Below are 22929 nucleotides of genomic sequence, written 5' to 3' on the forward strand. Positions count from 1 at the left end.
ATCTATCAAACCTTGCGTAGAATCCCTACTAAGGATTCCTAGGACTGTGTTGAAAAGAATGACTAACCTATCAGTGACGGCGCGCACACCTGAACCCAATTCCCCGTTACCAGCAGCTGCCACAGTGATTACGCATGGGGATCTGCACCATATCCTGTCCCCTGCATCCTCAAATCAAACCAATGGTCAATGCAAATGACAACATGAAGTTACAGCGCATATAAACGAGCCTGATTATCAATTCAAAAGAAAAAGAGTGGCAACATGTTGCTGACTACAGTAAATGCATGACTAGCGCAACAGAGGGGAAAAAGGAAATAAAACCGGTCCGATTCAGAGATGGAGGGGAAAAAAGTGGGATTTGGTGCGAGTCATGTATATTGCACCTGAAACATATATTACTCACTGTATTCACTTCAGTCAGCAGCACCGAGGCACACCGCTGCGCGCTGTGTGCCTTTCGCCCCGTCATCTTGCCGCTGCGCCAAATGCGCACACACACAGGCAGCCTATCACCATAGATTCTCTACTTAATTCTAACCGATTTCTGCCATTAAAAAATTTCTGTAATCTCTGTCATCTGCTTGCTTATTATGTGTGTCAATTATGTTCTTATCACCATTCAATCAAAGAGTACAACTTGAAGTGTAAATGTCGCATTTTGGCACTCACATCCCATCACGATCTTGTCCATAACACCAACATGTTATGATAGCCTATTGTAGCCTAGATTTTTTCTTTTCATACCATTGTCATTATTATGCAGTTTTGAAGATAAAGTAAGGTACAATGAAAACAATAGCCTATGATGGGTACATTTATCTTGCCTTTTATTGGGCCTATATGATTTTATTTCATTTATATATTCGTATTGTATTTAATTTTTTATATTTGTTCTTATTGTAGATCATAATTAGGTCTACAACTTTCACCTAATCATTTTCACTTTGATAGGCTATGGCGTATCAGCATGTGTTGTCTTTTTTTTGTTTTTGCCAATGAACTATGCATATAGAAAGAAAGAAATACCTTAAATGACCATTAACAGCCCATTCATGACCACATTTAAATAATTAATCACAGACATTAAAATTCCAGTATCAAAAATGAAGGATCCAACTGCGCTTCAGCTGTAGGAACTGGCAGGTCCGGTGCATCACAGGAGGGACGCATAAATACTTAAAGGAAAAAGTCTGGAGCAGCTCGGATCCATTGATGCCTTTTATTTAAGGTGCATAATATCAGACAACGTTTCGACGTACATACGTCTTCATCAGGTCTAACAGAGTACCGTAAATTCCGGACTATAAGACGCACCGGTCTATAAGACGCACCTTCAAAGGTGACTATTTTTTTCTTCTATAAGCCGCATCGGTCTATAAGCCGCGGGTGTTTTGATGTTTAATTACCATATGTAAGGCTTCGTGCACAGAGGGGATTGTCGGGAAATAGTTTGGGGAAGCTCCCATTTATTAACATTTCAACAAAACAAAAGTCAGGTCACTAATCCCCAGACAAAATCACACATTGTGGTATTTTTTGTTTTTTTTACAGTGCACACAGTGTCCGCGGTGTGGTGAAAAGAGGGCAAGAGAGGAAATTAAAACAGAAGTGGATTTATAGTTAGAAAGAGTGCTAAAGAAGAGAGAATTCCGTTTTTTATTTTTTTATTTTAGTTACTCACAGTACTATTGACCAGTCCAACTCAAAAGATATTCGGCAGGTTCACTTTGAGCTCTTGTTCCGCCGCTGTCCATCAATGGTTATGACGAGTCTCGCTGGGTACAGTACGCCAAAGCGATATCCATTGACTCGATGATGCTGTTGTATGTTGCGCGTTTCTGTTGCACCAACGCGGAGAGGTCCTGCCGGACGAAAAAGCGCGTACCCTCCCAGGTGAGGGGCTTCTTCCCCGCAGCCTGGAGGATGAGTTGACGGTCGGGCCAGCGGAGTAGGCAGATGAAGATGGCCCTCGGTGGCAGGCCGGAAAGAAAGAAGAAAGGAGGAGGAGGAGAAACCGCCACCTCCACAGCCAGCCACCTCACACACCCCAACTGTTTAATAGTGCCCGGCTCGCATGCCTCTCGGTCGGCTGGCCGGACAATATGCACCCCGCTGCAGCAGCAGCTTCGGGAGGTTTTCTCACTGTGTTCGGGACTTCGGCTCTAACTCGGCCAGATGGCTGGACACGAGTGAAACTCTTCACGGTTGCATTATTTTCTTTAGTGAGTGAGTGGATGGACTTCTGCACGTTTTCAAACTTGTTTTCAAGCTGCTCAAAACCTCTGAGCGATGTCGGACTTAATCGATAGTGTTTCACGGAGTAAAAGTTTAGCCCAAGCGGTGTATCTCCAGCCTCCAGCAGGTGAGTCATTTCCTCATTCATGGCGTGATTGCTTCATCTTTTTCTTTCTGCTTACCTGTGTTGTGTTATGTTATGTTATGTTATGTTGTTAAAAGAGGGCAAGAGAGGAAATTAAAACAGAAGTGGATTTATAGTTAGAAAGAGTGCTAAAAAAGAGAGATTTTTTTTTTTTTTTGGAAAAAATCCATAGATAAGACGCACCGTTATATAAGCCGCAGGGGGCAAAAAAGGCCAAAAAACGGGAAAAAAGCCGCGGCTTATAGTCCGGAATTTACGGTAACAGGCAGGAGAGCATTTAACAGGTAGGAAAAAGGGGCAGAGCTTGCAATTAGCCAATGGCTTGGTCCTGCCTATTATTCAAATAGCCTCAAACAGAGCCTTTGCAATCAGCAATTATACAGTGAGCATAGTGAGGAGGCAAAAATAAAAGCCTGGAGTGGGAGGGCTATAAAAACAGAATACAACAATATCAAAACCCAGGTAAAGGCCTAATAGAGGATGTACAGTGCATTATAGGGGGGAGGGGAGGAATGGGATAAGGCTATAAAAACAAAGTACAACAATAAAGGAGTAAAAACAAGACCAAGAAATGAAAGGCAGCCGATAACTTAAAGGAGACCGTCTAAAGAAAGGGGGAGAGGGAGAGTTCTTCATTGAGGCCTGCAGGCTCCAGTGTCTCCAGTGTGTGAATCCAAAAAGCTTCTCTGCATAAGAGTTTTTTAATAATGTTACCACCCCTAGGAGACATTGACACTTTTTCAATTCCACAGAACCTGAGGGTTTTTATAGCCTTATCCCCTTCCTCCCCTCCCCCCTATAATGCACTGTACATCCTCTATTAGGCCTTTACCTGGGTTTTGATATTGTTGTATTCTGTTTTTATAGCCTCCCCCCCCCCTCTTACCCCCTTCCCCCCACCTATAATGCACTGTACATTTTAATCCTATATTAGGCCTGTTTGGGCTCTTTACTAATAAACTGCTGTACCTTGTTTTTATAGCCTATTTCCCCTCCCCTCCTATAATGCACTGTACATTTTATTTACTCCAGGCTTTTATTTTTGCCTCCTCACTATGCTCACTGTATAATTGCTGATTGCAAAGGCTCTGTTTGAGGCTATTTGAATAATAGGCAGGACCAAGCCATTGGCTAATTGCAAGCTCTGCCCCTTTTTCCTACCTGTTAAATGCTCTCCTGCCTGTTACTCTGTTAGACCTGATGAAGACGTATGTACGTTGAAACGTTGTCTGATATTATGCACCTTAAATAAAAGGCATCAATGGATCCGAGCTGCTCCAGACTTTTTCCTTTAAGTATTAAAATTCCAGTGTTGGCTGGTAGACTATGATTTTTCCAATGTTCTAAACATTTCCAATGACTTGAGGCAGGGAGGTGCACGGGGAAAAACAGACTTTATTGACACAGGAGAGATCATTCAAAACATTTATTTTACAACAAAATACAGGCCCATAAGTTAGGTCTACATATCTTTTCCAAACTCATTCACTGCAAACAACCATTATCTCCACTTGTCACAACAGAGGGAAACCGCGCACTTCAGTTGGACGGCGGTCTGGCATTTCGGCTTTGGAAATAATTTGTGTGGGGATAAGGTGCTTATGTGTGCACTTCTCCGTGACTTCTCTTCGCCACTAAGCAACTGGGGGCGCTGGACTTAAAGATGGGTCAGGGTTTGCGTAGATTATTTGCGTAAATTGTCTTCTTTACTTTTGAACAAAATATTCTTTTTACATCACTACGTCTGTGTGGGATACCTTTGCAACATGATACTGTCATGTCATGTGTATTATAATATTACACCTGAAACATCATGTAGCCTATTAATCAAGGCCTATTCACTTCAGTCAGCAGTGTGCCTCCCCCCCTCCTCTCGCTGCCAAATGCTCACAGACAGGCAACCTGCCTGTGATTAAAGGCCGGCTTTACCGTGGGGAATATGAATATATATTAATTCTTAAAAAATCTTAAATTTCGAATCCGTTGAAATTTTTGAAATTGCTTGTTCACAGCCAGAGAAAAAAAAAAAAAAAAAAAAAGGGCCAGGTGACGCGTTTCGACGCGAAACGCGTCACCTGGCCCTTTTTTTTATTTTATTTTTTTATTTTTTTCTCTGGCTGTGAACAAGCAATTTCAAAAATTTCAACGGATTCGAAATTTAAGATTTTTTAAGAATTAATATATATTCATATTCCCCACGGTAAAGCCGGCCTTTAACCATGGATTCTGTCGTTACTGATTTGTGCCATTAAAAACTCTCTGTCTGCACTCACTAATTATGTGTGTCAATTAGGCTATGTTCTTATCACCATTCAATCAAGAGTATAAAAACTTGAAGTGTGAATGTACCTTTTTGGCACCTCATTCGCATCGCGTCCGACACCTCTGACATGTTTTTTCGATAGCCTATTGTAGATTGACATGATTATTTTGAAGATAAAGCAGCATCTCCCTATACTGTAAGTCTGAGAAGACAGGAAAGGTAGGACAAAGGAATATAGCCTATTAATGGTTTGTTTCTGTTATGCCTCTTATTGGGCCTATATATATTTATATCATAAGCATTTTATCTTTTAATATTTCGTCTTATTGTAGATCATAATTAGGCCTACAACTTTCACCTAATGCTTTTCTGATACTTTTTATTTATAGAAGATGGTCCATTACAGTAGTCCTCACAAATAATGAGTAAAGGTACAGCAAAAGGAACATATGATAATCATCATATCTACTGCATGTCCCCCCACCCACCTAATGATTTTCACTTTGATATGCTATATGGAATATCAGCATGTGTTGTCTATTTGTCTAATTTTAACTCATTGAGTGCCAAGGACGTCGATCGACGTCAAAGTAAATAGTGACGTAGAGTGCCAAGGACGTCGATCGACGTCAAATGCGTTTTTTGACGGTGGGACGTGGATTAAAGCCTCAGGCATCTCCTGTACAAATATGGGAGCTATTGAAGGTGTATAACCTATTTTACGGACTCATTAGGTGGCGACAGTGCTCTCCAGATTAGAGACAGGTCCGGAAAACAGCAGGAAAAAGCCGTGATCAAAGAGAAACCGATGCATGCTGCAGCCAGAGCCATATAGATTGCTCTGTCGGGAGCTGACTTGGCTGCGGGCAGCAGTCAATCCGCGCTCACAACTGAGCCCCTCTGTCTCTGTCTGTGTCTGCATAGTTTCTCCACACGATTAGCAGCCAGAAAAGCAGCACCCGACGCCAAACCATTCTCATCAGTCCGGTTTGGCTCTTCCTTGTCGCGCTGGGAGCCGGCGCACAAAAAACGGAGCACTCCGAAAATAGACTGGGTGCGTGTAGGCTGTGTGAAGTGTGGGGAGGAGTTTGCAGCTGAGGGGGGGGAGAGGGGGGTGGGGCACGCAGGGCATCACACAACTACACCACGTCACTACATCAGAAAATATTATCTTCAGTCAGTGAATGTGCTTGAACTGCTTCATTTCACAAAAGGCGGAATATCTCAGCTAATAATTTGAAACGCCTGTATTTGCTCAAAACGACCTATCTTCTCCGGCTCATAACTAAAGAACGGAAAATGGTATCAATAAACTTGTTTTTGCTGATGATACAATAGAGCCAGCTCGTTCTTTGTGCGTGTTCGGTGTTTACATATTAATATCACACAATATTCTGTGGGCCTCGAGAAATCACTGAAAACGCTCTGAAAACTCTGGCACTGGGAGCGTCCGTTCTCCAAAAGTGGCTGGCACTCAATGAGTTAAGAATGGCTTTAAATCTGTTTTTGCAAATTAACTATTCATATAGAAAGAAAGAAATACCGTAAATGACCATTAACAGCCACATGGCCATGACCACATGGATTGAAATAATTAATCACAGAGATTGTGTTGGCTGGTAGACTATGATTGTTCCAACATTCTAAACATTTCCAATGACTTGAGGAAAAACAGACTTTATTGATACAGGAGTGATCATTCAAAACATTTTTTGCGAACGAAATACAGGCCCATTATGATAGGTTAGGCCTACTTTTCCAAATGCATTCACTGCAAATAAGTGACCAACCATTATCTCCGCTTGTCACAACAAAGGGAGACCGCACACTTCAATTGGACTGCGGCCGGTCAGGCATTTCGGCTTTGGAAATAATTTGTGTGGGATAAGGTGTGTATGTGTGCACTTCTCAGTCTTCGCCACTAAGCAACTGGGGGCGCTGGACTTAAAGATGGGTCAGGGTTTGCGTAGATTATTTGCGTAAGTTGTCTTGTTTACTTCTAAACAGTTTTCTTGTTTTGTTTTTCACATCTATACGTCTGTGTGGGATACCTTTACAAGACGAGACTGGGTGGTGAAACACGGATTGGATCGAGTAGATAGTCACTGGACAGGTTAGTCATGGTTTTAGTAGGGATTCTACGCCAGGATTGATAGATGAGACCCCAGAACTGTTTTTACAGGGACTTGCTCTTGGTCTGAATAGGCCCGTGGCTCACCACCTCCTGCTGCTCTCCATAAATAAGTTGTCACTCAGCTTGAAGACTACTACTACTAAGTATCCTCTAATCTGTGACTCCTGCCTCCATTTGGCCAGTTACACTAGGGCTAGGCTATATAGAGGGGATTTAGAAGTGCTTATACTATACAGTCTATGCCCTATTAAACTGTACTCTGTACACTCCCCCACTCTACAATTAAGAATGTGTGTTGCTATTGAATAAGTGGGTCAAGCCCCTGTTTTCTTCATGTGCTCCCTTTTGCAGTGCAGCATCAAAATAGATCACTTGGGCAATGTTGGCTTGTTGTGTCAGGTAGTGCCACGGTGTGTGGACCCAAATGTAGAACAGACAGGCAGCAAGCAAGGCTTTAGGTGTAAATAAAGGTTTTTACTAGAAGAACTCAACAAAAACAGCTAGCTCACAGCTAGGCCCAGAGCAAGGTAAGTCAGAGGGAAACAAACCACATACTGTAGACAGACAGTGTAGACAATGATTTGACCAAGACTAGCCACCGACTGAGACAATATATAGACAGAGGTAACTAATGACGCATGAGGGACAGCTGGGGAAGGCAGGAACAGAGGTCAAAACGGGAGAACTGATTGGTGGGGAGAACTCGGGTAATGGGGCAGACTAACGAGGGAACATAGGCAACAGGTAGGAGGAAAGGCGGACTAATGAGGGAACATGGGCAACAGGTGAGGAGAAGACAGAGACTAATACACAAAGACTAAACATAACACACTCCTGTCTCTACAGTATGACTGAGGGCCACTGAGTCCAGCTCCTCAGGAATTACACACATGACAACAGAGCAGGCCACGGAGTGGCCTGGGCATTACATGTTGCCTGTCCAGTCTTCCATCACTAATATTGTCCCCAGCGGTCGTGATGCTGGTGCAGAGCCTCTCATTCCCTCTTCAGCCAGATATTAACTCTCCTGTCAGCACAGCATCAGCACCATCACTGTGTGACAGCTAACGGCTCGATCCCACCTGTACGGCAACCATGTTAGGGCCTCCTCCTCCATCACAGTATTGGCTATCATTCCTCAGTCTAAGCGTTGTCAGTTCTTGTGTCTCCTAGTAAAACCATATCAAGTGTGCTCTAAAACACCTTCAGTCCTCCCACGAAAACACTGTCATTCTTCCTGCATTACTGTTTCACTCCTCACACGTCAGTCATCGCACAATACGGCATCACTTGTCAGTCATCAGTCCTCACTCGTCAGTCATCAGTCATTGTCCACCTAAGCCCCCCTCTGCCCCCCACTTTCTTGGGTCAAGTCAAGTCAAGTTTATTTATATAGCCCTAATTCACAAGCATGTCTCAGAGGGCTTCACAGAAAGTATGTCTAGCTAGTTCTAGCTGACACAACAGTAGCAAGAATATACAGAATAAAGATAACATTTGAACAGTTGATAATATAGAAAATATAGAAATGAAGAGAGAGCAGAGGAGAGAGCAGGAGAAGGGAGAAGAGCAGGGGGAATGTGAGAGAGTGATGGGGTGGGGAGGGAATGGGAGATGTTGGAGGGTATAGGAGGTGGGGAAGGAGCAAGAGGAGAGAGCAGGAGAGGGGGGGGGGGTGTGGGGAAGAAGAGAGCAGGGGGAGGGAGGAGGTGGGGAGAGAAAGGGAAGTTTGGGGGAGGAGGGAGCGTATGGAAGAGTATGAGAGTATAGAGGAGTATGGGAGACAGTGGCGGACTGCATAATCGGGCACGTCGGGCAAATGCCCGGTGGCCTGGCCTGCCAAAAAAAAAAAAAAAAAATTTTTTTTTTTTTTGCAGGCCAGGCCAGGCCACTCACTGAACAGCAGGCCAGGCGCCGCCTACTGGTTTACTAGTGGTTTTATTACTTTATTCAGGTTTAAAGTGGGTGCATCTCATTGTAAAATTGGACTTGGCCCAAATTGGGCTTCAAACGGCCCAAATCGGGCTTCAAACAGCCCAAATCTGACTTTAAACGACCCAAATCTGGCTTCAAACAGCCCAAATTGGGCTTCAAACGGCCCAAATTGAGCTTCAAACGCCCCAAATTTTTCGCCGCCGCCCTTCGGACGCCGGCACGCGCGTCGGCCCGTATCGGCCTGGCCTGCTTGGTATCTAATGCCCGGCCTGAATTATGATCCCAGTCCGCCCCTGATGGGAGACTATATGGAGAGAACAGGGAAGGGAGGGCTAACTGTCTAACTAACTGTGTCTAACTGACACAACATTAACAATTTACAATAGTAATAATAACATATCGAGCAATTATATGATAGAGAAATATAGACACACATCTTGCAAACGGACATATGTCAATTTCTAAGCAACCAAACTATGCCTAAATTAATTGGCTGCAAGCCTTTAGTAGTGAGTCCTTTTGCCAAATAAACACATGTTCACATATACAGCTTATGGGTGCCTTGCTTTAGGGAAGAATGGGTGCCATGCTTTAAATAGTGGCGGAATACTAAGAGCATGGGTGCCATGCATTAAATGGTGGCGAAATATTGGAGGGTGGGGAGAAAAAGGGAAATGTGGAGGAGGAGAGAACAGAGAAGGAGAGGTGGGAGGGTGCGGGGGAGGAGAGCCAAGGTAGAGGTAGGGTCTAGGGTTGGGGGAGGGGAGGGAGTAGGATACGGCCCCGGATTAGGGCGAGGGTAGGGAGAAAATGGGAAATGTGGAGGAGAGAACAGAGAAGGAGAGGTGGGAGGGTGCAGGGGAGGGAGAGCAGGGGGAATGTGAGAGGGAGGAGGTGGGGAGAAAATGGGGAATGTGGAGGAGGAGAGAATAGAGAAGGAGAGGTGGGAGGGTGCAGGGGAGGGAGAGCCAGGGTAGAGGAGAGAATAGAGAAGGAGAGGTGGGAGGGTGCAGGGGAGGGAGAGCCAGGGTAGAGGTAGGGTCTAGGGTTGGGGGATGGGAGGGAGTAGGATACGGGCCCGGATTAGGGCGAGGGTGGGGAGAAAATGGGAAATGTGGAGGAGGAGAGAAAAGAGAAGGAGGGGAGGGAGAGCAGGGGGAATGTGAGAGAGGGGAGAGCAGGAAGTGGCAGGGATTCGGGAAAATAGGGGAGAAGAGGAGAAGGAGCAGAGGAGGGGAGAAGGAGGAGAGAGCAGGAGAAGGGAGGGGGGGCGGTGGGATGTGGGGGAGGGAAGAGCATGGAAAGAGAGGAGGTGGGGAGGGAGTGGGAAATGTGGGAGAGGGGAGAACAGGAAGGGGGAAGAAGGGAAGGAGCGGGGGAAGGGGGAAAGAGAAAGAGAGGGGGGGGGAGAAGAACAGACAACTGACTACTCTAAGCATTAACCAGAGCTAACTGGGACATAGGGGATCTAGCTAATCTACAGCCTAATCTGGCCTATCCTACTCTGCTCTAGTCTGATCTTTGCCTGAACACTATAACAGGTCAGCCTTAGGCTGTAGCTAATCTATCGCCTACCTAAGCTGTTCTAAACCAACCGGCAGCCCTCGACCAGTGATGAAGAGCACTGATGCCCCCCGCACACAGCGGCGTCCCCTCACCCCCAGTGAACGCAAGAAAACCTTTCCACCATATGGTGGCAATCCACACATGGATCGCCACATGGATTGCCTCAGTGACTTGGCTGAGGAGGAACCTTGTGAGGTCGTTGTGCTATAGGGGCCCAGCAATGGACCCCCATCCGGGGACTCCCCTCCGAGACAGGCCGAGAGATGCCGGGCTAAACCATGTACAGAGTTTTCCAATAATGAAACTCTGTAAATGGTTTATTATGGAAATAAAATTTACAGAAGAACAGAAAATTGAAAATGTAAAAAGGAGTCCAACAAAAGGGATACAAAAATGGGATACAAAATGGGTCCAGTCGAACCTGGTAACTATAGGTGTGGACGTTGCCAACAATGCAACTTCATGCGTAAAGCGACAGCCATTTACCACCCCTATACGGGCAAACCTTTTTCCTGCTGAGCTGAGCTGCTGTGGGTCTTGACAGGATGGTGGCTTTGTAAACTCTATGCTGTGTTAGTGGTAGGAGGTTGTGTTACCACATGTCATCTGTGGACCAGTGACGTGCAGTGAGGTCAGTGGCTGGGTAGGCAGGCGCCCCAATTTGTGTGTTTTTTTTTCTTTTGCCGTTTGAAGACAGATTGAGAGGAATATCTCGTTTTAATTTAGCATTAGGATTACACTGTTCTCTTGTGATGTCATTATTAAGTTTTAACCATCAATAATTGTTCCTTTTCTCATTATAGTAAAATAATACTATATTTATTTAGAGATTTTTGTCAATTATTTGTGCTGTTATGGTTATTATTAGTTTAGTCATTCACTTCTACACAGCTTACACTGCTCCCAATTTTCTTGAAAAATAGCTTTAAAACATGCCCGTAAACGGTGCCGTTTTACAATGAGGTTATCAGGAGAAAATCAAATAAAGCGCCTGGTTCACAATTACTGATTAACTCAACTACGCAGATGATAACAGCATAGCATAACTTATCAGCAATCAGATAAACAGCAGGAGAGGAAGAGAGAGAGGCCGTGTGTGCGTGTGTGTGTCTCACAATTTTCCTTTACCTTAGCGTTGTGCATGGAGATTTGTTGTTTACGTGCTTCATTTAGAGCCAGGTCAATCCGTGTGGAATTCCCGAATGTCTTGAGTGCAATTTGCTGTTGAATGTAGCTGAACCACACAGCCATTCCTTTCGTGCATACCACTCTCGCTGGAAAGACCTTTTTACATTCTGTGCCTTCCGTCCTTTCACGCGTTGAAACTGATACAGTTCGAGTAGAGCTGGTGTTGGTCTGCCATTTTTAATATCTAATTTTTGTTGGAAATCCAACTTACTAAAACCCCTGCAGGTGTTCAATCGACATAATTTTGTCCCGCTAGCTTCCACGTTCAAACTTGGCCGTGCAGCAGTGACTGACACATCATTTTGACCCGCCCACACACAGATCAACCAATGCCAGTCAGCCCACACAGAAATCAACCAATGCCTGCAGGGTCGGCACAGAGCAGCCGTGCAGACCCTGTGGCTCTGCTCGGTGCCATGAAATACACAAGGAAGGCAATATGCATGTGCAGACTTGTATGAAGGCCTCGTTGGAGGTAGGTATACCTACCCTCAGTACCTCTGTGAGGCCAGAGAGGTCGTTGTTGTACACCGCTTCAATAACGCTTCGTTTGCTTGCCAGCTCTCCTCCGGGAGGGAGATTTGGGATGCTCTCAGATGCTAACGTCCGCATTACATGGACCAAATCCGGCACTCCTTCTTCACCCTGCTTTTTGATGATCTCTTATACTCTGCTCTCCAGGTATTTATCCAGCTCCGCCTCCCGTTTCACAGCTTCTGGAGATACCTTTGGGGCCCCTGGCAAGCAGATTAGCACAACACTCATATTGTCCCGGCTTCCCTTGTACAAGCAGGTGTCAACAATTTCATTGCAGACTCTTTCGAGATCATCCGTCACCTCTAGCCTGGATCTGACAAGCTCACACAGTTCCTCATTGGCCATGTCATCCCAGATGCCATCACAGGCTAGCACAATGAATTCATCTTCCCCCTCAGATCTCTCTCAGGTGAGACAAGCTGCTCTGTGGGGCCCTTTCCATGCACGCATTTGTAGTCGAAGTCTCCCAGAGCCCGCGACACTGCTAGAGACCCATTAACTCGCTGGATCATGACTGAGCCGCCAGCATTCTGGATCCTCTCCTTCTCCAGTGGGTTCCTGGGCTTGTGATCCTGTGTGAAGAAGTGCACAGTTCCGCCCCGGCAGAGGAGTCCCCGCGAGTCTCCGCAATTGATGAAGTAGACGTGGCCTGGAGAAATCATCACCCCTACTGCAGTGGAGCCGCTGCGGTCCACGCCATGCTTCTTCTCAGAGATGGTCCGCATGTGTTCGTCGATCTGCAGGAACCCAGTGCGGATTCCACTCTTCACACTATCCATGGAGGGCACTTCTTCCAGGGCGCTCTGGAAGTCTGGGGTGCTCGTGATGTGCTCCAGCAGGTGCTCACAGCAGTACTTGGCTACCTGGGAGCCAGCGTGCCCATCATAAACAGCAAAGAAGGACCAGAGGTCGAGACCATGAGGCAGACCAATTACAGACGTATGTGCATCTTCCATCTCTACCCGCCAGCCCTGCATACTACTCAGACCATAGTGCAGGTTGTTACCCTCACCGTGGGAATTGTACTTTTCCATCTTTGGCTTGTCCAAAAACGCCCCCATTGTGTCCCTCTTAAAACCAAGTATTCCAAATATCGGTTAACAGCAACAGAAGCTGCGACAGCGGCAAGGGCTGACTGGTCACAGTTCACACCAGAGAGGGTTCACCGACGAGATGAGGGGGGTTTGCAGTGCAGAGCTCCCTGTTTGCGTACGCCCGTGATGCATTACATTGTCAAAGCTGGCGATAGCCAACTCCCTACACCTCTTAATCACATTCATACCAATGAGGACTGGTACTTGCTCTTTGAGTTTGTCATCTTTCACACAGGTTTGGTGTTTTGGCTCTTTCTTTCCTGACCCCCCTGGAACTGGTTCTTTGTTCTCAGACACTGACTGTTCCTGGGTTTGATCCCTCACAACTAAAAACCCACACTCAGGTATACTCAACCCCATGGTCTGTACATCCAGCTCAACATAACCGATGTATGGGATTGGTAATGAGTTGGCGGCAGTTAGCTTGAGCCATTTGGCGGTAGAGGTGATGTCTTCATCTGCTCCTAATAGGTTATCTCGGAAGAAAGACTCAGAGATGGTGCTCACTTGGCTCCCTGTATCTAACAGGCACCTAGCCTTCACTCCACCCACCTCAACTTCAACCTCTGGACACTCCCCAACTGCTCGCTCCAGAAATCTTTCACGAGTAAGAGTCTTTGAGCCTTTTCTTTCTCCTCGAATCGCCTGGCTCTTGGCAATCGAGGAAGCTAGTTTCCCTGTGGAGATGCTGTGGAGAGGGTAGACTGGCCATCTTTGCACTCTCTTGCAATGTGTCCTACTCCCTTACATTTGTAACAGACAGGTTTTCCATCGTCTGTGAGGAGAGAGATGATGAGGTCGACCTGATCTCCACTACGTAGACCTCTGGCTCGTATGGCACGCTCTACCTCATCAATGAACTCATCTACTGAGCGACCATCAACAGTAGCGTCACCACTAAAGGGTTGGATAGGACGCTCTCGAGGTACATAGACATATGACCTGTTAGACTCACGACTTAAGGTAGAAATTGTGGCCATAGCTTGGTCATGTTTGTCACTCAGTTCTGATAATTTGGCCTGAAGTTCTTCAAGAGCATCAGACTCTTCTGTCTCTTCATTTTCTTCATCCCTGTTCTCAGGCTCATTTCTGACACCCCTATCTCCTGTTTCTTCATTGTCAGACATGGTGGAATGTCTCTGTGTACACTTAGCCCAACGTCAGGATATGAAAAGTCTCTTGGCTGGTCCTCCTGGATGGTCTTCTCCCTCCACGTAGTCAATGTTGTCTGGTCCCGGGCGGTCTGGTCACTCGTCTCCCACGGCACCTCTCGGCAGGCCTCCCGTCCTGGATGTATTCAGCGCCCGCTCCGCCGGTCGCCACTACAGTTATTTATGCACCAGTGTAGGTTGAACTAATATAATCTAATTTATTTTAAAAGCAGAACCACCAACTTATCAGAATCATTAATTTAGCAGAATCCCACCGCTGCCACCAAAATGTGTAGCCTGGCGAAATTATACAGCGCAGGACACAAAACTTCTTTTAGGATTCTTTATTCTGAATTAATAAATGATTCTGTAGTTAATACGTAGTTGGAATATAAAAGGTTCAATGAGTTCTGCTTTTCAAAATAAACAGAGTTAAAACAAAATACGCACTTGTAACTTGTTCAGTTGTATACTAAACACAACTTGTGGACCTTTGACAGAAGTCCTAGATATACTAGCAGGTTTACTGTAACTGCTTACAATCACTGGTGTTTGAGTTCACTGTGACTATTTTCCTATAGTTAGCACCAACACAGTAAGACATTTTTTACAGTGCTTAAATAACTGCAGTGGCTCTTCCTGAGAAAACAAATAAAATAAAATACAAAAACAGTTTTACCTCAACATCCACAGTTATTCACAAACAATTAAATTAAATTAAATGTACAGCATGAGATTGCAACACATTCTAATCTTGTAAGATACTCACAACATGTCTGTACATCCATGCACAAAATGCACAGTGGCAGGAACACCGACCCCCAACGCCACTGCACAAGTGAGCAATAAAAGAGCAGTAAAACGACTGAACTCTGTTGTAAACACAACTCACATTCAAAATAAATTAGACAAGTCAAAAACCCAAATCAACTTACAATAGGACTGAAGGTAAGCGGCACAGAAGCTCCGTGAAAACTAGCGTGGCTGGCCAATCTGATGAAATCCCCCCGTCACCCGACCAGACCTGTGAGTCAGCGGACCCAATCTGATGAAATCCCCCGTCACCCGACCCGACCTGTGAGTCAGCGGACCCAAATATGTCTATACACACTCTGAATAATATTAATCTATTTATATTTCGTGTGCAAAGCATTATTTACCAAGGTAGAAGTCCGGGATTATGTGAGTTGCTCTGTCAGAATCAACAGGAAGGAAAGGGATTCTGGATTCTAACTTCCTGATCTCGTCTCGCGATATTTAGCAAACTCCGACCTTATGGATTATCAACGTACTTAGCGCCCTCTAGCGGAGTAAATAATAATGATGCTTCCTTTCATCCACCCGGCTACACATTACAGGCATTATTTTATGTAATACCAATAATGTCATCTATATGCTGAAGTGCCCTTGTGGGCTTCCCTATATTGGTAAAACATCGAGACCCTTGAAAAATCGAAACTCAGAACATAGGAGTAACATTAGACATCATGACACGATGGCCCAATCCCAAACCACTCCCTACTCACTACCGATAATTGGTTGATCTGTAACAATGTTGCTACCAAGTGTGAACCAACTTATGTCCAATGCTCTACACTGCATGTATTAACCAATAGAAGAGATTTAGAAAAGAAAAGCAAGCTGTTTGTACCCTTAGAAACTGATCCAAGATGGCAATGGTGAGGTCCCATGTCTCCTGATGCAGCTGTAAGCGGGAGTGAACATCTTTCACCCAGTCGAGCAGAAGATCTTTGCGTTTAGCGAATGTTGTGGACCCCTGCATGGAGTTGGCTGGCACCGCCTGCTGCACCTGTGGAGACAGAACATACCTGTATTATAAAATGCAAATGCAAAAAGAAAGAACACGCGAGAGAGTAAGGGCAAATAAACAGCATGAATTACCTCAAGACAGGCATAGAAGTCTCTGATGTATTCGGAGCGGACGGCAGCCCGGTGCACCTGTGGAGACAGAACATTTTGTCATATAAAATACAAGGTGCACCTGTGGAGACAGAACATCTTGTCATATAAAATACAAATGCCAAAGAGAGCACAGCAGAGTAAAGGGCTAATAAAACAGCATGACGTTACCTCAAACCAGGCGTGAGGAGAGAGGAGGAGAGAGGAGAGAGGGGTGACTCAGAGAAAGTCGCCAGCTCTGCCACGGGGAAGAGCGGCTCTTCAGGTTCTTCCACCTGGTCTTCAGAGTGGAGCTGTGGCATCATGTCTCCAACCTGCTCATCAATGGTCTCCATAGAGAGGGGTGACTCAGAGAAAGCCTGGCCCCGTATCACCTCCTGCATCATGGGCACATCGGCTGTCTCCTCCTCTGTAGAGACGACCTCCTCCAGCACATCAATGTCCTCTATAGAGAGGGGCATCTCAGAGAAAGCCTGGCCCAGTTCCTCCTCCTGCTTCCTGGCCACATCAGCTGTCTGCAGCTCTGCCACGGGCGGGAGCAGGTCTTCAGCTGCGTCCACCTGGTCTTCACCACGCATAGGCTGAACCACATCTTTTTTCAGTTTTCGGCTGACACGACGTGTGGCCGAGGTTTTCACTGGTCCGGTCTTCTGAAGGCACAAAGTAGACAATTGAATGTCACTCAGAGTCAGACATGCTGTTAGCTAGTTCAACACAACGCATGTTGCTTCAAAACGCTGACTTTGCTTCATAACTCTACGTGTGTGTTCTTCTTCTGATGTTTAATGACCGTTGGCAAACAGCATTTTGTGCATTACCGCCACCTTCTGGATTTTAGCAGTTACAAAATATTCTCTTCACAGTGTGAAAAACAAAACGACGTCCACCCAGTGTGTGTGTGTGTGTGTGTGTGTGTGTGTGTGTTCTCTACCTGGCTTTTTACACACCCCATCCTCCTTTGATGGATGTGAAGACCCCGGACACTCGTCACCTTGCTCCAGCCACAGGAAGGGCATGTGAGCAGGCTAAATGCCATGTTTATGTTGTGTTTCTTCCTTGTCTGTCTCCTGGCCACATCAGCTGTCTGCAGCTCTGCCACGGGCGGGAGCAGGTCTTCAGCTGCGTCCACCTGGTCTTCACCACGCATAGGCTGAACCACATCTTTTTTCAGTTTTCGGCTGACACGACGTGTGGCCGAGGTTTTCACTGGTCCGGTCTTCTGAAGGCACAAAGTAGACGATTGAATGTCACTCAGAGTCAGACATGCTGTTAGCTAGTTCAACACAATGCAAGTTGCTTCAAAACGCTGACTTTGCTTCATAACTCTACAAACATAAATTAAAGTCACTCAAAATGCAAACATTCTCCAACAAACACAGGTGTTTGTTTGGTGTGCCATAGCTGTCTGTCCTTGTTTGGAGCATGGGGTTTGGAGATGTTTGGATCAAACATTCTCAAGGAGAAAACACGCACATCCGAATCCAGATTGGGCAGGTGCCGAGCTCAAAGGTGAACAAGCAGTACAAAATTATTAAAAAGCTTGCACACTGCGTGGGCTCCAGTTTCAGTGTTTTTATTTTAACAACCAAAATGTGACGTTTTGAGCGTCAAGCTCTTCATCAGACTGATGAAGAGCTTGACGCTTTTTGACGCTTTTTATTCATTTTTTACTGCTGGATCAAACATTCACCAACAACTGCCAACATGAATGGTGTCAGTTGTTGTCAGTTGTTGACGGTTGTTGTCGCCGACCGACGCTGCGGACGGCCACTATCATTTTGAAAATACAATTTCCATCAAACCGTTTAAAGCACATTTTCAATTTGCGAATACAAAACCTGAGGAAACGCTGCAAGATTAGAAAAACCTCCAAATATCACAACGTTTTTATGCTTGAGGGAGGTGGGGAGTTGCAGATTGAGCGAATCATCCGTGGTCTGGTGAAAAACCATGCCGTTTGCACTGCAAAACACCGGCCGCCGTGTTGCAACAGAAGACTGGGATAAACGTTAAGGCGACTCACTTCTAATTGAATGCAATGTTACTAACTGCTCCATGTCGTGTAACATGCTTGCAGAGTTGAGAGGGCAAACGTTACACGGACCATTTTGTGTCTGACTTACCCGCTCCATGATGAGAAAAGATGAGGATATTCAAGTGATGTGATGTACCGTCACCGTGTCAATTCTTGATCTCACGTCTTGAGTTTCCAACCGAGTTGATGCAGCGTCTGACTGGAATGAGGTGCTGTGAGGCGGGCGTTAAGTTTAAAGGTCTGAACGGGCCAATCAGGAGGTCTCATAGTCTCAGACCAATCAGGTCAGAGGTTAGTCAGACCCAACATCCTACGTCACCATAACAACGTCAGCACGCTGGCTGCTGCTAAAGCCGGAAGGAGAGAGTCGGACTGGAGCTAGCTACTAGCTACCTAGCGTTAGCTGATTAGCCACCCACTTTTAACTCCAGCATTGAATCTAAAAGAAAGTAATCCCTCAGCGTGATTCAAAATGAACGTAATCGATAGTGTACGGGATATGGCCGCCGCTGGAAGCGAGTGACACAGCAAATATCGTTAACGTTAGTTGGTTATTGTAGCACATAACGTAGTAGGCTAGCCAGTTAGCGACCCATAATAATCTCAACATAAACACACACTACCACAGGTTTCAATGTCAACTGCAAGCTATTGAAGTTTTCTGCTCAAACGTGTCTTTAACGTTATTATGGGATACATTCTCTCAGGCGTCACACATTTTTCTTCCACAATTTAGTGTAATGTAACAGCAAAGTCAAATGGCCATGCTAAAGTAAGTTAGTTCCAGGCCAGGGCTCATTTTAGCGGGTCCGCAGTAAAACAGAATGGATAGTTTAATTTCATTATTGCCTCATTTATTAGAAGTTAGCACCAAGAATTAAGGACATTTCTAACCAGAGGTTTCAATAATAATTTATTGGATTCATAGCGCCTTTCTAGACTTTCACTCCCCACTTACAGCGTAGACATTACTAGACAGACAGCAAAGATAGACTGTGGTCTAGTGGTTCACTTCGACTGGAAAACACTCATATCTTGCTCCAATATGCTGTAGTCATAGCTGTGGGTATTTCACTTTTGCATTTAAAATAGGGGCTCTCCATAACATAATCATGTCAAACAGCAATATCAGGCTATCTTGGCTCAATTGTCCCTAAGGGATCAAATAACAAATCATCATTCCATAGGCATGTAGGGATTGAGCAAGGGGGGCCACCTGTCTCCAAGGTAGTGCCACTGCAAATGGAGTTCCACTCGCAGCTGTAGAGGGCACTGCTGATTAAGGGGAGGGCATAAAAGAGAAGCCGAACAAGTGAGACGCCCTCGCTACCTTACCGGAAACAGGAAGGAGCCGTCACCATGGAGATGGAAACAGGAAGGAGCCGTCACCATGGAGATGGACAGACGCGTTGCCTGTGTCATGCTGTTCCACAATAGACGTGATTTCAACGGGGCGTCTATGATTTAGCTCTCATATAGCTGGCTAATGTATAGACCTATTTTAGACCAAGCAGTAAATACATTATTAAAATGAATAATTAGCAGTAAATACAAAAATATACACTAGAGAAGTCCTCCACGTTAGCATAAAAGGTAATTTATCTGAGCACAAGATTTTAACGTTATGTCTATGCATTTAGCCCAGGATAATGTTGTCTATGCATAGACATGTTTTAGACTACACACAAAATGTATATATTTTTTAATTAATAACCATCCACAAATATGAAAAAGACACACATGGGCTACAAAATAAAGCTTCTAAGTCATTTTCGCTGGTGTCCACCCGCTATGCCGACCACCCGCAATGCCGACCTTAGGTTTAGGCGTGGGGGGTGGGAGAGGTTAGGTTTTGGGTTAGGGTCTGGGGGAGGTTAGGTTTAGGTGTGGGGGGTGGGAGAGGTTAGGTTTTGGGTTAGGGTCTGGGGGAGGTTAGGTTTAGGTATGGGGGGAGGTTAGGTTTGGCGTGGGGGCTGGGAGAGGTTAGCTCCACCGACACGCTGCACGCCGCCTCGCTCAGCTGGTTCTGCTTGTGGGCTATCGGCATTGCGACCTGTCGGCACATAGACGCGGCACCTTTTCGCTGAGCGTTATTGTGGTGTTTATTTTTTCGAACCACGTCGATTTTTCAGAAATTCGTTTCCGACGCGTCGGAACACATCTGTGGATTGACAGGTGGGTCAAAACTTGTGCGATATCGTGCCGTATATTCGCATCGCTCTTGATGTATATGACCCCTGACTGTGTTTATATTAGGTCTATGCTTAGCTCTCATTTAGCCACTTTGTCTTGAATACAGTAGCCTATAAAATATCTCATTTTAGTTGAGAAACTTGTACGCCTTTTTTGTTTAGACGCAGGTCTTGTTGGATGGATCTTGGACTTCCTTACAAATAGATCACAACAAGTAAAAGTAAACGGAACTCTGTCCAGCTTCTTAACATCCTCGACCGGCTCACCACAAGGGTGTGTTTTGTCTGCCTTCTTGTATATTCTGTATACAAATGACTGTTTTAGCCGTCATGCCGACAGATTCATCATCAAGTACGCTGATGACTCTATTATTGTCAGCCTGCTTGATGGGGATGAGGTCGGTCATGGCCAGGTTTTAAATGATTTTCTGTCCTGGTGTGAAGAAGCCTTCCTCCAACTTAACGTCTCAAAGACTAAAGAGATCTGTGTTGATTTTAGACGATCCTCCCCAGTTCCCCAGAACAGTGTTGTCCATGGGCAACCAGTAGACTTGGTGACCAACTATAAATATCTTGGCACTATTTTTGACAGCAAGTTGAAGTTCGATCTAAACTGTGAAATGCTGTGCAAAAAAGGTCAACAACGTCTCTTTTGCCTAAGGAAGCTTGCTAGATTCCAGGTTGACAGGACTCTGATGAAACTATTTTATTGTGCCTATATCGAGTCTGTAATCTCTTTTTCTATTATCTGTTGGTATGGAAACCTTGGTATTCAAGGGAGGAACTCTCTCGGGAGGATCGTGAGAGCGGCATCAAAAATAGCCGGAGTAAATTTTAGTAGCCTGGACCACATTTTTAACAAACAGGTGCTTAAAAAGGCCATGTCCATTCGCATGGACGATACTCATCCTCTCTGTTCAGAGTATGTGCTGCTCCCTTCGGGCCTTCGGCTAAAGGTTCCGAGGGCTACGAGAAACAGATATAAACTGTCCTTCGTTCCTGTTTCCATAACAGCTTTAAATGCTGCTGAGAGGAGGAGATAGTGCACTCTCTCTCTCTCTCTCTCTCTCTCGCTCTCTTTTCTCTGTCTCTCGTGCAGCTTAAACGCTGCTGGGCGGAGGAGATGATGCACTCTCTCTCCTTGTCTCTCTTCTTAGGTAGGTATTGCTGCTATAAATATTCTTTATATATTTTATATTCGAGATATATCTTTATTTATTTTTTACCTACCTATTTATGTGAGCTCAAATAAGTCCTGGACTCTTATTACTTTTAAGTTCATGCACGTGTCTCTTACTACTTTTAAGTACATTGTACGTGTCTTTACTACTTTTAAGTACATCGTACAGATCCTTTGAGGTGTGTTTTTATTTTTGTTTTTATTTTATTTTATCCTGTGTTTACTTGATCCTTTTTCTGCTGGAAAACTGCTGCCATGCTCCATGTTTGTTTTAATTTGTTCATGTTCTGTTTTTTCATGTATTCGCTATGCTTTTTATGTCTGCTGCACACAAATTGAGACGGAACTAACTTACACTTGAATGATGTTTCCTCCGGACGTAGTTTCTGCAGCAACCGTCGGCGAGCCTGCACCAGTGCAGACTCGCTATTTAAGGGTTTGACAAGCCGCCTCCACTCAGTAGGAATTGGTTTGGGACGGCCCTTAATATGGCGGACCTCCGCGTGAACGCGCAAACGGAGGGGTAGTGGATAGGGGCTGGTTTGAGATTGGGCCAAAGAGTCCTGTTGCTGTCCACTTTAGCCTTCTTGGGCACACTGTTGCGTCGCTCAGTTATGTCGGTGTCGAACGTGTCCAGCTCCCACGAAGGGGCGGCGACATCAACAAACTGCTTCTACAAAGAGAATTATATTGGATTTATACCTTAGACACAATGTCACCTAAAGGCCTCGATGAGGAGATGGATATCCGCCCTTTTCTGTTACACTTTTCTATTTCCATTTCTATTTTTGTCCTGTTATCACAGGAACTTGGTTGCATTCAAACTTGCTCCTTTGCTGTCTCTAATGTCCTCTTTAAAATGTAAAATGTTTCCTTTTTTTGGCCCCTAACTGGTAGTGCCACCTAGACTATCAAGACGCCTTTGGCAGGTCCCCCCTTACCTGTCCTGACTGTGCTGGTGAATATTTGGTCTATTTCAGACCATCTTTAAATGTATTTACCCCTTTTCCATTTTGTCCCTTTGGATAAATGGTATTTGTATGTTTTTAAGATTTAAAATGGTTTCTTTCCACTATGATTGGTGGGTCAGGCTGACATGTTTAGATGTTTTGACATGTTTAGACTTTTTCTCCTAAGAGTCATTTTAGTGATTCATTTCTATATTTCCATTGTTAATGGTTAATGGCAGATTTGTTGCCGTTTTCTCTACACCTGGTGTGCATATGCATTTTCCTTCTCTCAATTACACAGGTGTCTGTCATCCCACCTGATCTCATCATGTGACTGTATCATGTGACACTTGACCACTATATCTATGGTGGCGTCCTGTACTGTCTTGTCTGATGAAGAG

At 45.1% G+C, this 22929-nt stretch overlaps 1 pseudogene across 1 annotated transcript; it reads right to left on the bottom strand.

Annotated features, from left to right (window-relative positions):
* Positions 1-12063: 12063 nt before the first annotated feature.
* On the bottom strand, positions 12064-13067 carry LOC310789961 (protein phosphatase 1A pseudogene; annotated as a pseudogene). The gene has a single exon. The product of its transcript is annotated as a protein phosphatase 1A pseudogene (transcript).
* Between the last annotated feature and the right edge of the window lie 9862 nt (positions 13068-22929).

This window comes from Poromitra crassiceps, assembly GCF_964638095.1.
Source record: "Poromitra crassiceps genome assembly, chromosome: 2".
Classification (NCBI taxonomy): Eukaryota; Metazoa; Chordata; class Actinopteri; order Beryciformes; family Melamphaidae; genus Poromitra; species Poromitra crassiceps.